General features: G+C 47.8%; 1 non-coding gene across 1 annotated transcript; it reads right to left on the reverse strand.

The window, feature by feature from the left end:
- Positions 1-13,503: 13,503 nt before the first annotated feature.
- Positions 13,504-13,576, reverse strand: TRNAR-UCU (transfer RNA arginine (anticodon UCU)). The gene has a single exon. It is a non-coding gene; the product is annotated as a tRNA-Arg (tRNA).
- Between the last annotated feature and the right edge of the window lie 2,762 nt (positions 13,577-16,338).

The following is a 16,338-nucleotide window of genomic DNA, read 5'->3' on the forward strand; positions in this document are numbered from 1 at the left end:
ACTTAGAGACATCACACTGCAAATTTACAATTTACTTTGAGTGCTTTTAAGCTCTTTAGTGTCTAATTAACACTTGTATATTTTTCTTTATTCTTTGTGGGTTTTCACCTCACTTTGAGGTTTCCCACTAGTAATAAAGTGTTACTAAAAGAAAAAATATGACCAATATATTAGATTTGAAATATTAATCCTCATGGTGTTATTGGAACTAAGAAATATGACATTCAAGTACTTAATGTAAGTACCTATAGCCAAAACACCCAATCTTCTTTTTAATCAAGATTATAAGTACATTCAACTTTAGAAGTAGAAGCTTTTGCAACAACTATTCCAACCGTCGTCTATGTCTCTTTTGCTTCAAGCTTAGGAAATTTTTGTGCTCCATATTGTAAAACATTCACGATTTTTGCCTATTAACATAAAGCTCCATCTAGCTTTGCTTTTCTAAATAGGTACAAAAGGTTGATCCAGAACACACACAATATACTTGTTTTGCGTAGCTTGATTGTCCTACAACAAAATAAAGAAGAACTCTTGAAATGGCAAAGTATTTGGGTTGCCTTTTAGGAAGACCATTAAAAATAGTTTGCATAGGGGAATTGTGACAATATTTTATAAGCATAAATACAATGGTCTTTCAAATCCTTCTTATAATAAAAAAATGCACCCATAGAATAATTTTCATTCGTATGCTCACTCTCCAATTGTTTTCAAAGGTAAGCAGCAGAAAGCCTCAATTCTTGTTTGATACAATGTGGTCAGAGTATCCATGAGCGAATGTGAGGAATAATAGCATGTTTGAGGGACAACATTATCAATACATGTTTGGTCAGATGCTTATATTGCCTTTGTATCATAATAGAAGTGAGATGAAATGTCTCCTTCTATTTTCTCTATATACAGTTCTCAAATAATATACTAAGGTGCATATTTCTTTTATAAAAAACATTATCAATGCATGTGTTTGTGCATCTTTGCCATCCCAACATATCTATTTTGCAATATGTGCAATTGGAACATCAACAAGACCAAGAAGTTGAAGATCATCATCTTTAACACCACCTACGTCACCTATTATCATTATATTTGTAGGGTTGGCAAAGCTTGCAAATTATTTTAAATTTTGTGTGAATCATAAGAAAGTAACCAAAATATTAAACCATCCTCAAAGGACATGAATCTTGTTCAAGTCATATCTACGAAATAAAACATGACTTCCTTGAGATGTTTGTTTCTCCTCAATGAGCTTTGTGTGATTTGAAAACCTAAATGTTTGAATAGAAAATATGCATGACAAAAATCAATTTCAACATTGAATTTGATAAATGCCATCTAGAAAAATGAGTAATATCGCTCTTTGTTTCACAGAGAACTATACAAGATGTTGTTGAATGTTGCGATAAAACGAATTAAATTGATGTAAGGATGGCATATAGAAACCAATTGTGCTTACAAACCAATATAAGTTGTTATGGAAAGTACAATACATAATAGTGTGGAATGAAACAATGGGCAGTGATACCTCACAAACACCTACAACTATGTTACCCCAAAAATGGAGGAACTTCACTTCTGCATTCTATAGGACTGGTACCAATAGCGTGTTGTTGGTTGCCATTAGGCGCCCCTCCTTTCGACTACAATGCTCAATGAGGCAGGGTTGTCCCATGCTCCATATCTTTGTCTATTTATAACCGAGGTTTTCTCTGCCTTTTTACAAGAACCAAGCATCAGATTGAGGGAACTGCCCATCCCCGATGCATCTAAAGATCTTCTGTTGTCAGACGGTCCTCTTCCTACAACGGACAAAACAACTTGTCGAAGATTTTTGCCAGGCCTCTGGAGCCAAGGTCAATTGGGATAAAAGTCAGGGCCTCTGGATCTGCAAACAAGAAAAACCAAAGTGGGAACCCCACGTTGATTTTAACTAGGTTCTAGACAGGAAGAGCTTAAAGTACCTAGGGTTTATGATGGGGAGGGGGATACCCAAGGGGACGCAATTGTCACATGTGCAATCCAAAATAAGCAGGAAGTAGAACTAGTGGAGCATATATAAACTATCATTTGCTGGCATGGTACTTGTTGTGAACCAGGTGATGCTTGCCACCATGTGGCATTCGATGTCATGTTGGATTATGGACCCTGCAAGTGTGCATGTGATTAAGGCCGCCATTAGGGGCTTTCTATGGTTATGTAAGGAGAAACCAACAACGATGCCAAAGTGTCATGGCATTAGATAACGCAACCACGGGCCAAAGGGGGACTTGGCGTCATAGATCCCTTAATGCAGAGCCGAGCATTTCTCGCAAAAATGGTGGCTTGCTGCCTCCTGCTAGGTAAGGAGTGCTGGAAGGTACTCCTTCATAATAGGTTGCAAGCAAGGACTCCCAAGTATGGCAGACCTTGGCATGACTCCTTAAACTAGTGTTACACAAACCCAAGATGGCATGTCACCCGGAGGATAGGGTAACGAACTCCATCTTGCAGGCATGGTGTCACATGCAACAACATTTGGTCAAGCACACCCCAAAGACACTACTCGAGTGGACTAGAGAACCATTATTTTGGAATCCACAAGTGCGAACAAGTGACAACATGATGATAGGGCTCCTCAAGGGCCTGGTGTGGGGAAAGTTGGCGTAGATAGGGCTCCATTCTATCGACGATTGGAGACACATTGTGGCTCAGGAGGGGAAACGGAGGACCCAATCCCTCTCCTCAAGGGAGTTAAGAAAATGAGGAGAGTGATAACTGGGGCGGTTGATAGGGTTCATGTGGGGGATGCGAGAGGAGATACATGGTTTGATCTCTTTGATGAGCCTGCTAGAATGATTAATTTGCTGAAGGACATGAGTGGATATGGAAGGGCTACATGATTTGGGGAGAGCCAGAGTAGTGGCACTTGGCACCCGATCCGCGTGGTGGCACAGGCTGACAACAACTGGAAGATGCACCTTGATGTTGCTAAGGTGGATCCCCACTAGAAGTTGTGGGTTTACGGTAATCATCCTGTTGGAGGTGAAGCCGTTAGTGCTGAATAAGAAACAACACTTAGGTGTTGAAGAACAACAAGTTGATGATAGATTAACAAGATGAACAAATTAAAGCTGATAGTTGTAAGACAACTTAACTAGAATACAAGAAGAAGACAGAGTGAGAGAGAGAGACTCGGAGGGAAGAACTGTAACTGTATTATTCAAAAATTACACTATAATGAATGGCAACACCATGAACTAGGTTACAAAGTCAGTTATATAATAACTAAACTAGGGTAACTACCCCTTGGCTTTATTGTAAATATGTCTTAACCTAGTATGTCCAAATGCGACAATGTAAATACGGCCATTATACACCCATATTCAACACTCTCCCATAATGGGTGTATACAACAAATATTTCCAGTAAAAGAATAAACAAATTATAGATAGTTTTATACAACGAGATGTTTAAGACAATTCAATTGGTAAAGGCTAAATAACGAAAGCCGAATCAACTAGTACGAAAGATTGAGGCCGGATCATGACTAATTGTCCAAAGTGTCCGAAGCCGATTGTCAAAGGCCATCTATGTGTCTGACTCAATCAAACTGATTTCTCCTTAAGCCCATATGGTGCATTAGTGACTGGAATCGATCAACGGAAAGACACTTGGTCATCCCGTCTGCTACGTTGTCGGTTGTAGAGATGTTCTCGAGGTTGAGCTTACCTGTGTTGTCCATGGGACAAAAAGATAAATTAGTTAAATGTAATACGCCGGTAGGTAAGGCTAGTAGGTGAGGAAGGTAGAGTTTAGGAAAACGCCGAGTTTTGAGCCTCATAGTCAGCCGATGGCTCGGCTCTGTATGAAGAAAAAGTATATAAACCGAGGTTTGCGTACCTCGGCAGAGAGAGATATCTAGAGTATAAGCAAGGTCGTTTTCATAGTTACAAAAGCTCTGTAAGGTCACTAGCAGCGAGCCGTGTTTTGTAATAATCGATAACTGTTTGCAGTAATACATATCTATTAGCTCTTATTGTTTTCATCTGTGTTCCTTCATTCCTACGATCTCAACTACGTATACGCCCTCGGGTTATATTCTGGGTATGCTCTCCGTTCTCTTCCCCTAACGACACCTCCGTGTACAAGTCTTCACGTTACACTTCCCTTGATACCGATAGCCTGTAGGCCTATCAAAGGTGTTTCCAAAGGAACGGATAACACAATTTGGCACGCCCGGTTACAGCTGTGAGATCACAACAAACTACATTGAAGGCAACCTTCAACTGCCATCACGATGCCCAATCGCACCACGCGGTCTCGGCCACCTGCCTGACGCCCTGAACCAATCGAAGGAACTTCTGACTCGGTAGTCACGGACTAGTCTTTCCAAGAAATATCGGAGGCTTACTGGTTGCAATCCTCGACACCTGATACTCGGTCGCGAGTTGATTCCACACCAACCTCTCCACCAAGCCCTCCAGAGGTCACCCTCCCTGACCCTAACCCTTTCCCGGTTTTACCTGAAGATCCAGATTTCGATACCATGCCGTATCCTTACCCACGATACACCGACAACCCCGATGCGGAGTCGCACATCCGTGCCTTCGTGTCCACCTGGCAAGCCAACCACTCAACGCAGTGACTCTCGCCTGCCGAAATCGATGCCTCAAAAATCGCCGAGTTTACACTATCTGTTGAGAATCAAGCTCAACTTGGTCTAGTGTGTGAACTCACCTTGAGAGTGAAGAGACACTCCAACGGTCAAGAGTCACCATTATGTCACCACTTTGTATTCTAGCATTTAGTATGAGTCATAGAATCATATTCTATGACACATAACTTATGAGCTTTCACATTCCCCATGCTTCATGAGGAATGTAGTTAATGAAGAGAGAGGGTGACTACATAAAGCACCCTCCTCCCACCTTGTAATATGTTGTTGAGTCTTTCTCCTTTGTCAATATACTTTTAACCTTGCGTATACTCTGTCTCTCTCTCTCTATCTCTCACACACACAGTTCACACCTATTCCGCTTCACAAGAATCCATCTCTTGATTCTTTACATGGTATCAGAGCGATTTGGTAGCTCGACCTAGCCCATTCCCCTCATTGTGATCGTGTGTTGTGCTCCACGCCGACGACCAAGAACCGGCTCATCGCTATCGTAGTTTCGCTACATAGCTCGCATTCAAAGAGAGAAGAAGAAGAATCGACATAATGAATACTCAAATGGGGAGCGCTCTCCCTACCGAGAAGTTGGATCGAAACAACTTCGCATCTTGGGAGTACAAGATGCACCAATACCTTGTCGGAAAAGGCTATTGGAGCTATATCAAAGGAGCGCATGAAGACCGACTAGCCGAAGCGGCTCTCGGATACGCGACATGGGAGCAAGCCGCAAGCCGCGTGATGTATTGTTTGGCGACTTGTGTTCACGACCACATGCTCGGTTACATTCGAGAAGCCAAGACGCCAAAGGAAGCGTGGGAAAATCTACGAAAGATTTTCGCCGCCAACACGACCGCGAGGAAGCTCCAACTCCGCCAAGAGTTGAACAACATTCAACAACGGGATATGTCCATCACAACATACACCTTGAAGATCAAGGAGCTTTGCGACTCACTCGGCTCAATAAGCGTAAGTATAGATGATGATGAGATGGTGCAAATATGCCTCGACGGCCTCGCACCACGGTTCGGCGCGATGCGAACCGCTGTTCTAGCACGACAGAAATCTTCCTCCTTCTTCGAGCTCCAATCAATGCTATTGGTCGAAGAAAACCATGTGCGTACAAGGAGCAATGAGTCGGAAGGCCACATGCTCTACACACACTCTAATGGAGGAAGAGGACGCGGACGAGCGAGAGGCCGATTCGGCCAAGGACAAGGCGGACAAGGTCCGACCTACGACAACAACTCCCAATTTCGGCCACAAAACGGAGGCCAACGAGGAACCTTCGCAAGAAGGGGGAGCTTCCACTCCGGCCCGAGCCGTCAAAACGCAACCGAATGCGGATATTGCGTAAAGCTCGGCCACCACGAAGAAGAGTGCCGAAAGAAGATGCGTGAATCGGCTTCCACAAGCCGACAACTCAGGAATTACGCGCACAATTCCGACTACGAAGAGTATAGCGGAATGTACGGGCACAACTCTGACTACGAGGATCGAGGCGGAATGTACACATACAACTCCGACCGTGGCGGAATGTTTATGATGAAACATAGGGCAAACTCTATGTTGGCCTCTACCTCAACTAGTGCCCTCAATCCGGAGGATGTATGGTTTGTTGACTCCGGAGCCTCAAACCATATGACATCCCACAAAGCATGGTTTCTCGAACTTCGAGAGCCAAAGCGACCCGGCTATGTCGAAATCGGAGATGACACTACGCACCCGATTCGGCACATCGGCAATGTTCCGTTCGGCGAAAGAGGTAAGCAAACATACATTAACAATATCTTGCATGTTCCCACCATCACGAAGAATTTGGTCTCGGTCGGCCAAATGGTTGAGCAAGGGATGCAAGTACGATTCGATCAAGAAGGGTGCATCATCGAAAAAGAAGGCCGAATCATTGCACACAGAAGAAGAGAGGGCCGGATGTTCATTCTCGATTCGCACGACATGAAATCCGCCATGTTCGCGAAAAGCACGAAAGCCGACTCCGACATAGAGCTATGGCATAAACGAATCAGCCACATCAATCTCAACAAACTCAAAGCAATGAAATTGAAAGGAGTCGTCATCGAACTCCCGACATTCAAAGAGAAGGAGATTGAAGGTGTATGCGAAGCGTGCCAATTCGGCAAGCAACACCGACACCCATTTCTGAAGGAGCGGAACGTGAGCAAAGGCGTACTCGACGTAATTCATTCCGATGTATGGGGTCCGGCTCAAACGGCAACATTCGGCGGATGCCGATATTACGTGCTCTTCATCAACGACTTCTCTAGGCACACTTGGATCTACCCGATGCGACAAAAGAGTGAAGTGTTTGGACACTTCCAAAAATTCAAGAATGAAGTCGAGAAAGCCACGGGCCGACATGTACGATGCCTTCGATCGGATTGCGGCAAGGAGTACTTCTCCGACGATTTCACGGCGTATCTCCGAAAGGAAGGAATTCGGTGAGAATTCACTTGCCGACACACTCCGCAACAAAACGGAGTAGCCGAGCGCAAAAATCGGCACATCCTCGAAGTAGCACGGGCCATGATGAACGAGAAGCATATGCCCAAGTAATATTGGGCCGAAGCGGCAAATACGGCCGTCTACCTAATGAACCGGTGCACAACATCCGGCGTGCATGAGGTCACTCCGCACGAAAGATTCTTCGGAAAGAAGCCGAACCTATCACATGTTCGGATATTCGGCTCTATTGCATACGTGCACATCCCCGACGAGAAGCGTCAAAAGCTTGACCCGAAGTCGGAGAAATGTATCCTCGTAGGATACTCATTGGAGCAAAAGGGGTACAAGTGCTACAACCCCTCAACTCGAAAATCTCGAGTAAGTCGAGACGTCGTTTTTGATGAGTCCGCATCCTGGTACGCACCAGAGACAACTCCAACTCCGACTCCACTCGTCCCGGAATCTGCCGAACAAGAGATCAAGGATGAAGATCGCCCTACGCGCATGATCGAAGAAAGTCCGATCACGACCCGACTGAGCGGACCACAAGAGCCTTTGAGCAATCAAAGCACATCACGGCCTAGCCCGAAGATGGACAAAGGCAAGGCGAAAATGGCGGAATATGAAGACGACCGATTTGACGACGATGAATCGACTCACTCACTCGATAGTGAGTTCGGCGGCTTCGATGTACCAATCGGAGCTAAGAAAGCCCTCATCTCTGCAAATGAAAAGCTCCGCCGATCCACTCGTGAAAAGAACCCCATAAGCCGATTCGGATACAACGATTATATGGCGTACCATTACGCCTTTATGATGAAGGTAGCGACAGTACGGGACCCGGAAACCTTTTTGGAAGCCGCGAAGGACCCGCGATGGATCGAAGCAATGAACGAGGAGATGCAGGCACTACGGAAGAACGAGACGTGGGATCTTGTTCCCACCTCACCACACAAAAAGGCGATGGATGCGGATGGATCTACAAGGTGAAGTATAACGCCGATGGCTCCGTAAACCGCTACAAAGCTCGACTCGTAGCGAAAGGATACGCTCAGACGCAAGGTGTCGACTACGAAGAGACCTTTGCCCCGGTGGCAAAGATGACGACGGTATGGACCGTAATTGCGATTGCCACGGCGAAAGGGTGGCACCTCCATCAAATGGACGTCAAGAACGCCTTTCTACAAGGTGAATTAGAAGAGGAGGTGTACATGATCCAACCACCCGGCTTCAACTCGAGCACTCATCCAAAAGCTGTATGCCGACTCAAGAAGCCACTCTACGGCCTCAAGCAAGCACCGCGTGCTTGACATTCGAAGATAACGCAATATCTTCATCAAATCGGCTTCCGTATGTCAAAATCGGACAACTCCCTCTACATACGAAGCGATTTCGCAAGTCCGATCGTCATCATCTTATGTGTGGATGACCTAGTTATTGGAGGTGAGCATCTCGTCGAAATCAATAAGGTCAAATCCCTCCTTTCCGACAAGTTCGAGATGACGGACATGCAGGAGCTCCACTACTTCCTCGGCATCGAGGTAATTCAGACTCTGGCCGGAATCATGATCTCTCAACGGCACTACATCCTCAACTTGCTATACAAGTTCGGGATGGCTGAGTGCAAATCCGTGGCAACCCCGCTCGATCGTAATCTCAAACTAGATGCGAACTCCGGCACCAAAGCGTGTGAGCCGACTCAGTATCGACAACTCATCGGGAGTCTCATCTACCTCACAATCACACGACCCGATCTCAGTTATCCGGTCGGTCTCCTTAACCAATTTATGCAAACAACGCGTGATACTCACTTGGATTGCGCTAAGCAAGTTCTACGCTATGTGAGCGGCACAATGGATTGGGGCGTCCTCTACAAGACCGCTATGCCAATACGACTCGAGGGGTACACCGACGCCGATTGGGCCGGCTACAAAGCTGATAGAAGATCAACCTCCATATTTGTTTTCTCCCTCGGCAGCGGAGCAATATCCTAGAGTAGCAAGAAGCAGCCTACCGTCGCTCTTTCAAGGACGGAGGCAGAATATAGGGGCGCAGCCGTAGCTGCATGTGAAGCCGTATGGCTTAAGAGGATTTTGAAGGATTTGGGCATTCCCATCAAGGATCCGACTCCCCTTTACTGCGACAACATGAGCAATATTTATCTGGCTCGGAACCTGGTGTTCCACGTGCGGACAAAGCACATCGAAGTGCACTATCACTTCATTCGAGAGCGCGTTCTGGCTGGCGATGTCGACCTACAACACATTAGGACCAATCTTCAAACGACCGACATCTTCACCAAAGCCTTAGGAGCCGACAAGCTATGGCAATTCATGACCGATCTCGGATTGACGATCCCTGACCTGCCAAGCTTGAGGGGGAGTACTGAAGACACTACACAATAACGCGTGGATTCCGCAACCACGCAACAAAGCAGCGAAGAGCCGATCTACCGCGCAAAGCCGCGAAGAAAGACGCAAGCCGAAGCACAGACTTCGTAACTACGCACGCAAGCCGAAGCACAGACTTCACACAACGCAAACTGGAGCACGGATTCCGCAACTCCGCATAAAGCGAGCCGACGCGGACTCTAGAACGCAAGTTGAAGCGGATTTCGGATACCGTCTGAAACCGACCCGACTTGAGCTTGAGGGGGCGTGTTGAGAATCAAGCTCAACTTGGTCTAGTGTGTGAACTCACCTTGACAGTGAAGAGACACTCTAACGGTCAAGAGTCACCATTATGTCACCACTTTGTATTCTAGCATTTAGTATGAGTCATAGAATCATATTCTATGACACATAACTTATGAGCTTTCACATTCCCCATGCTTCATGAGGAATGTAGTTAATGAAGAGAGAGGGTGACTACATAAAGCACCCTCCTCCCACCTTGTAATATGTTGTTGAGTCTTTCTCCTTTGTCAATATACTTTTAACCTTGCGTATACTCTGTCTTTGTCTCTGTCTCTTTGTCTCTCTCTCTCTCTCTCACACACACACACACACACACACACACACAGTTCACACCTATTCCACTTCACAAGAATCCATCTCTTGATTCTTTACACTATCCCTCGATGGACCAGCTGCGTGATGGTATTCTTGCCTCGACGTAGGGGAGTTTATCACCTTCCAAGACGTTCGCACGAAGTTCCTAGAACTTTTCCATCGCGAGGTGCCCAAACGAGAACTGCTCCGACAGTTCTTTTCCATGAGCCAAGAACCGCACGAGACGATCGCACAGTTCACGATCCGGTTCTAGGATCTCTACAGACAAGTGGTCGACGATGTCTCTGCACAACACATTCCGGACGCATTCCTATCCAGCTTAGAGGAGCCTCTACGGACAACTCTCGCACTTACTAATTTTGCCAACCAAATGATCGAGCAAGTCATAGTGCGCGTCCTCCCCCTCGATCGGACACAACAAAGCACGACTTTCTCTATGAGTTCACTACAAAGTGCCCTTCCCCAAGAAGACAATCGCTTCCGCCAAGCCCTCCAATGCATAGTTTGTTCGGGATCGGGCCATCTGGCCCTCAAATGTCCTCACCGGCCACAATGTTCGATCTGCCAGTCTCGCTCTCACACTGTCGAGCAATGTGAATACAATATGCTCAACCGCACAACGACGGCCCCCGTTCGCCAGATTGAGCCCAGGGATAGATACTCTCCTCAGGACGAGCGACAATCCTACCAGAGCCAGGATAATCAACGACCCCGATCGCCAGATAGGTGGCGTCGTGATGACGATTACCATCGAGACGACGACGTTACCGAAACGACAACCGATGGAGATCGAACGACCGCTGTGATCGCTATCACGATGACCAGTATCGGGCAAACAACGATTATGATCGGTATGACGATGATCGGGATGACCGATCCTGTACTGATCGGCACAACTCTCACCGAGGATCGTGCAACAATAGAAGGAATAACGACAAACGTCGTCGGGAACCCCCTCAAAATGAACCGTGCAGCTTGAACGCGCCCCGGACCAACTCTCCAACACACGAGGCCGGGAATCAATCGCACTCCCCCCCCCCACAGACAGATCGGGCTGGCACCAGCAACTCGGCCGCCGTTACCTGCTTCAAGTGCAACCAACCCGGGCACTACGTTACGCAATGCCCAACAACAGACCACGGAAAGGCTCCTACCGTGAATAGTATTACGGCCGACGTGCAAAACGTCACAACACGTAGTAAAGCCCAGACCAGTCCATGGCAAGTACAAGATGAAGTCCAGCAAGCAGCCAAAGAATGGATTGATACGGCCAACAAAAACAATGTGGTGCAGATGCAAACAGAAATGCAAGACGCGACCATCGCAGCACCACAGTCCTCGGCACCATCCAACGTCGACAGAAGATGACTAGTTATGGGGCGCCCTTACCAGTTCCAGGATCTCGCTGCCTCTGCATAAACTCTTACCACTCATGCCGCGTTTTCGGGACACCTTGGCTACACTCACGGCCAACACCCATTCTACCACGCCACCTGTGCACCTAACCAAGCCAGGAACGGGTCCACCCCTCATGGATTCTTAGAATCCAACCATAAAAATTATGATTAAAGGATGGGACCTGCACGGGTGCATAATCGATGACGACTCTGGCGTGAATGTCATCAGTGAGGCTACCTGTCATAAACTCGGTCTGAATCAATGGGAACCTCGCCCCTTTTGGCTTCGGATGGCCGATACACGATCAGTTCGCCCCATTGGATTAATCCGCCACCTCGACTTTACTCTAGGAGGCCACATGTTCACTATCTCAGCCGTTGTATTATGACTCGAAGCACAGGGCGCCTACCCAATGTTACTTGGCAGGCCATGGTTGCGCACAACAAATATCAAACAACATTGGCAACACACCATGATCTCGTTTCGCCGAGGAAAGACCAAGGTCCGGATCATAACCGAAGAACGCGTAACCACGCCCCACAACACCTCGTCGTTATACGCGGAAGGGGTGCACATGCTCGACGGGTTAGCCGATGACGAGGTGGATGACTTCCTAGAAGACCATCCCACTATCATACCGCTCTTCAAAATCGACGCCATATCGACCGTCGGCACACCTCTAGATGAGGAGGTCACGGAGATTACACCTCCCCAGGACGAGCCAGATCCCACCACCATCGCAGAATTACGACACGCTCGGGACGCTTTTGAACGTGAACTTGGCATCTCCCAATGAGTGAAGGCATCAACGCTCGAAACACTGAACCTTGGTTCGGACGAGAACCCTCGCACCCTACAGATTGCTAATAACTTACCAGCCGGCGAACGAGTAGCCCTCATACGCCTACTCACCGATTACTAGGATGTATTCGCATGGTCTTACACGGATATGAAGGGTCGCACTCCGAATCCACCCGGACACAGTCACCAACAATATGATTCGTGCTGCCTTGGACCTGAAGTGAGGAGGTGATCATGAAGTAGAGATTCCCCCTTCCACGACCTTGAAGGAATACTGAAATGGTTCCAATGGAAGAATGGGTTGGTGTGGCATTCGAGCTTGTTCCATCGGTTGTCCCAACCGTTGGCACAAGTCGTACTACCGACAGAACTTGTGGGCATCCTTTTTCGTTGTAGGCCACCATAACCCACTATGCCATACTTTCCTTGCCGTGGACTCTCCGGCGTAGTGTCCACCGGCGATTCCTAGGTGGGCCTCTTGGAGGATGGCCTTCTTCTCGAATTGTCGAATTGCTCGGCGCCATATTCCATCCGAGCCTTTATGGTAGAGGATGTCGGAAACGAGACAAAAGTTTCGGCTTCGTACTGCGAGTCGTTTCCGCGCATTGAGGGGCATGTGGTCGGGAGGCAGGCCAATACTAGGGAAATGGGTCATCTCCGTGATCCATTCATCTTCTTTGTCGTCTAGTAGCATTGTGAGATTAAATAGGCCGGCATCGGGTAAATCGTCATATGTTGTTGTCCGCTGGAATAGTAACTGACGGACAAAAGCGTAGGAATAAGAAATAATATAAGATCATAACGCATGTAACGGTTCACGCAGGAAGTGTGAACGGCTAAATAGACCCTGCGTATATAAAGGGCAAAAAACCTCTGATAGATGGGGCGTGTAATTTTGGGAATGTAAGAAACGTCTCATAATAGAATTCTATCTTCTCTGATTCTCTGTGTGTAGCTACGACTAATCTAGTGTGTGTATCTTGAAGACCTAAGCGTGTAAGAACGTAAGTGTAACCTTTCCTAAGGATTCAGTTGTGGTCGTCTCCCTTATACGTTGATAGGTTACAGGGAACATTCCCCGACGCATTACGCTTAGACGCTTATTCGTTGTTCCACACCCACTTGGAGGTCTAGGTCGAAGGAATGATCGCGGACCGTGTTCCTAATCGGCAACACTTTTGGCACGCCTGGTGGGACTCGAACCCACAATCCCTTAATTAGAAGTCAAGTGCCTTATCCATTAGGCCACAAGCGCTTGGTGATCTATGTCTTCTCACAAACGAACAACGACGAATGGATGTTTAGCCGCAGACGCCCCAGAACCAACACGACAATACCGGCCAATAACAAGGTCCGTCACACGCCAGGCAAAAGAACGCGCCCGACAAAAGCCGCGCCTCAGCAACCTCAGTACTACTTGCCGTGAGTACAAAGGTGATTCTTCGCTCTCCAAATACCTCGACAAGACGCGGAGACTACGCTTACCACAACCACCCGGTGGTCTTTCCCGACCCGTCGTAGCCCCCACCATGGCCTTTGCCTACCCCCGCTTTAACGGCGAAACCGACGCCGCAATGCATATTCGCATGTTCCTGAATGTCTGGAATGCGAACCACATGGCGCAGAGCCTTTCAGAGGCAGTAGCACACCAGTCGAAAATGACGGAGTTCTGGTTAACATTAGATGGGCGAGCGGCGTTTTGGCATTCACAGATGGATTTACCAGCAATAACAACCTTCGATCAGCTGCAGTCCGCGTTCGTGCGATTCTTCCATCAGAGGGTTCTACAACGCGAAATCCTCGGACAGTTTTATACAATTAAGCAACTGACTTCAGCTTACGTTTCCAAAATTTACGACGGAAACTGGAATGGAGCCCCGCGGAAGACGAGGCTCGGGAAACATTTCTGGCAGCTTTACACCGGCCCATCCGGGCAACGCTCAACAACAATAGCGTGAAAGGGGAAACGACGGATATGGTAATTGAACGAGCGTTACAACTCGAGTTGGATGACGAGCAGGAAAGGTTTTCTATGTCCTCCTTACGGCAAGCGTTACCTCATGTTGGGAGACAGGTCCCTCCGGATGGGAAGGGAGAAGAACCGGAAGAGGAGTACCCGGCTACGGAGAGCCGGATGGTGCAGACCCGGTGTGAACCGGATGAAGAGTACCCGGCTACGGAGAGCCGGATGGTGCAGACCCGGTGTGAACCGAATGAAGAGTACCCGGCTACGGAGAGCCGGATGGTGCAGACCCGATATGAACCGAATGAAGAGTACCCGGCTACAGAGAGCCAGATGGTACAGACCCGGTATGAACCGGATGAAGAGACATATTAGTAAATATGTTTCTTATAGTCCATTGCGGCTACATTTGTAAATAGCCGAAAAGTCATATTAGTATAAATATGACTTAGGGCAAACTTTTTAGAAATAGTTGTTGTCATTCTTGTTGGTGCAAGAATAGAGAGTGTGCGTAACTGTACAGAGAGAGAGAGAGAGAGAAAGAGGTCGTTGCCTCTGTTGTAACCGCCGCCTGTGGCGAAGATCTGTGAGCACGAGGTCGGTGCCTCAGTGAACTCACTGTTGTACATACTTACATAGTGACAGTTTGCAGCTTGTGGGCTGCCGTGGTTTTTCCCCCTAGTTTGGGGTTTTCCACGCAAACATTTTGTGTACCTTGTCTCTTCTTTGTGTCGCGTTTTATTTCCCGTTTTCTGTGTATCATTCTAAGCTCGGTTGTGGCCGAGCGTTGCACATAAGGAACGTTGTAGTTCCCATCACCTCAGGATGAGGAACGCCAGTTTCGTCAAGCAATCTAGTGCACGATTTGCTTGAACTCGGGGCATTCCGCAGTGGACTGCAATATGCGAATCCACTGCCCAATCTGCCACTCGAAGGCTCACATAGTCGACCAATGCGAGTACAATATGTTAAACTGAGCCACTCCCGCAGTTTGCAGCATGGACACACAATGTCAACCACACTGGACTGAACAAAGGAGGCAAGAAGACCGACCCCGGTATAAGGATCGCAACCCACAGGAGGACCGCACCGGAATCGCCGAAATCACAACGATTCCGAGGAGGACGAACCAGAGGACAAAGATTATCGTGGACATCCGAGTTACGCCAAAGGGGGTCGGCGCTACGAGAATCAACGGCCGACAAACAAACGGGGCGACTTCAATGGTTATCGTGGTAAGCCACGGCAATATCGGGATCATCGGCGTTACGACGAAAGCTCGGGGGATGAGCAGCACCAGGAACAACGACGGGACCAACAGCAGCCACCGCGTACGTTCCGACAAACGAGGCCGGACCGTGAGGAGCAAGTAGCACCAGGGGAGCGGCACACACCACCAGGAGCCGAGAAGGGTGAATCAAGCATCCATTGTTTTATTTGTTAGCAACCTGGACATTATGCCACACAATGCCACGCACGCAAGGGAAAGGGGCCCGTTGTCAATACGATTACGGCGGAGGTGCAGCAAGTCACGACACGCCAGCAAACAAAAATGGTTGATTGGGTTGCACAAGACGAGGTACGCCGACAAGCCCAAGCGTGGGTGGAAAAAGCAAACGCGACAAATACGGAACGTATGTGGAAGGAGTCCGCGAACACAATGGAGCGAGCAGAGGACGAAAGACCGGTCCTAGACCCCATTTGGCAGGCGTCAGCGGGCTGTCAGATAATGTTAACCATGGAGAAACTGTTACAGCTAGTCCCATGCTTCCGCCAGACCATGGAAGAACGGGCGACAGGCATACCCGAGGTGAGTATCACTACAAACCTTATAGACGTTAGCAGTGGACCGCCGGTAGTGGATCAACACAACCCGGCTATTACATTAATATCACACGGACAGGAAATTCCTGGATGTGTAATCCACGGCGGCTCAGGCGTCAATGTAATTAGCGCGAAAACTTGCGAGCAGTTAGGCATTTCAGAATGGGAGGCTTGCCCATTCTGGCTCCGAATGGCAGATACCCGCTCAGTACGACAATTAGGGTTAATTC

The sequence above is a fragment of the Azolla caroliniana genome, unplaced genomic scaffold, assembly GCF_043228905.1.
Source record: "Azolla caroliniana isolate FFs.n. ecotype wild unplaced genomic scaffold, voAzoCaro1.0.p SCAF_4, whole genome shotgun sequence".
In the NCBI taxonomy this organism is placed as follows: domain Eukaryota; kingdom Viridiplantae; phylum Streptophyta; class Polypodiopsida; order Salviniales; family Salviniaceae; genus Azolla; species Azolla caroliniana.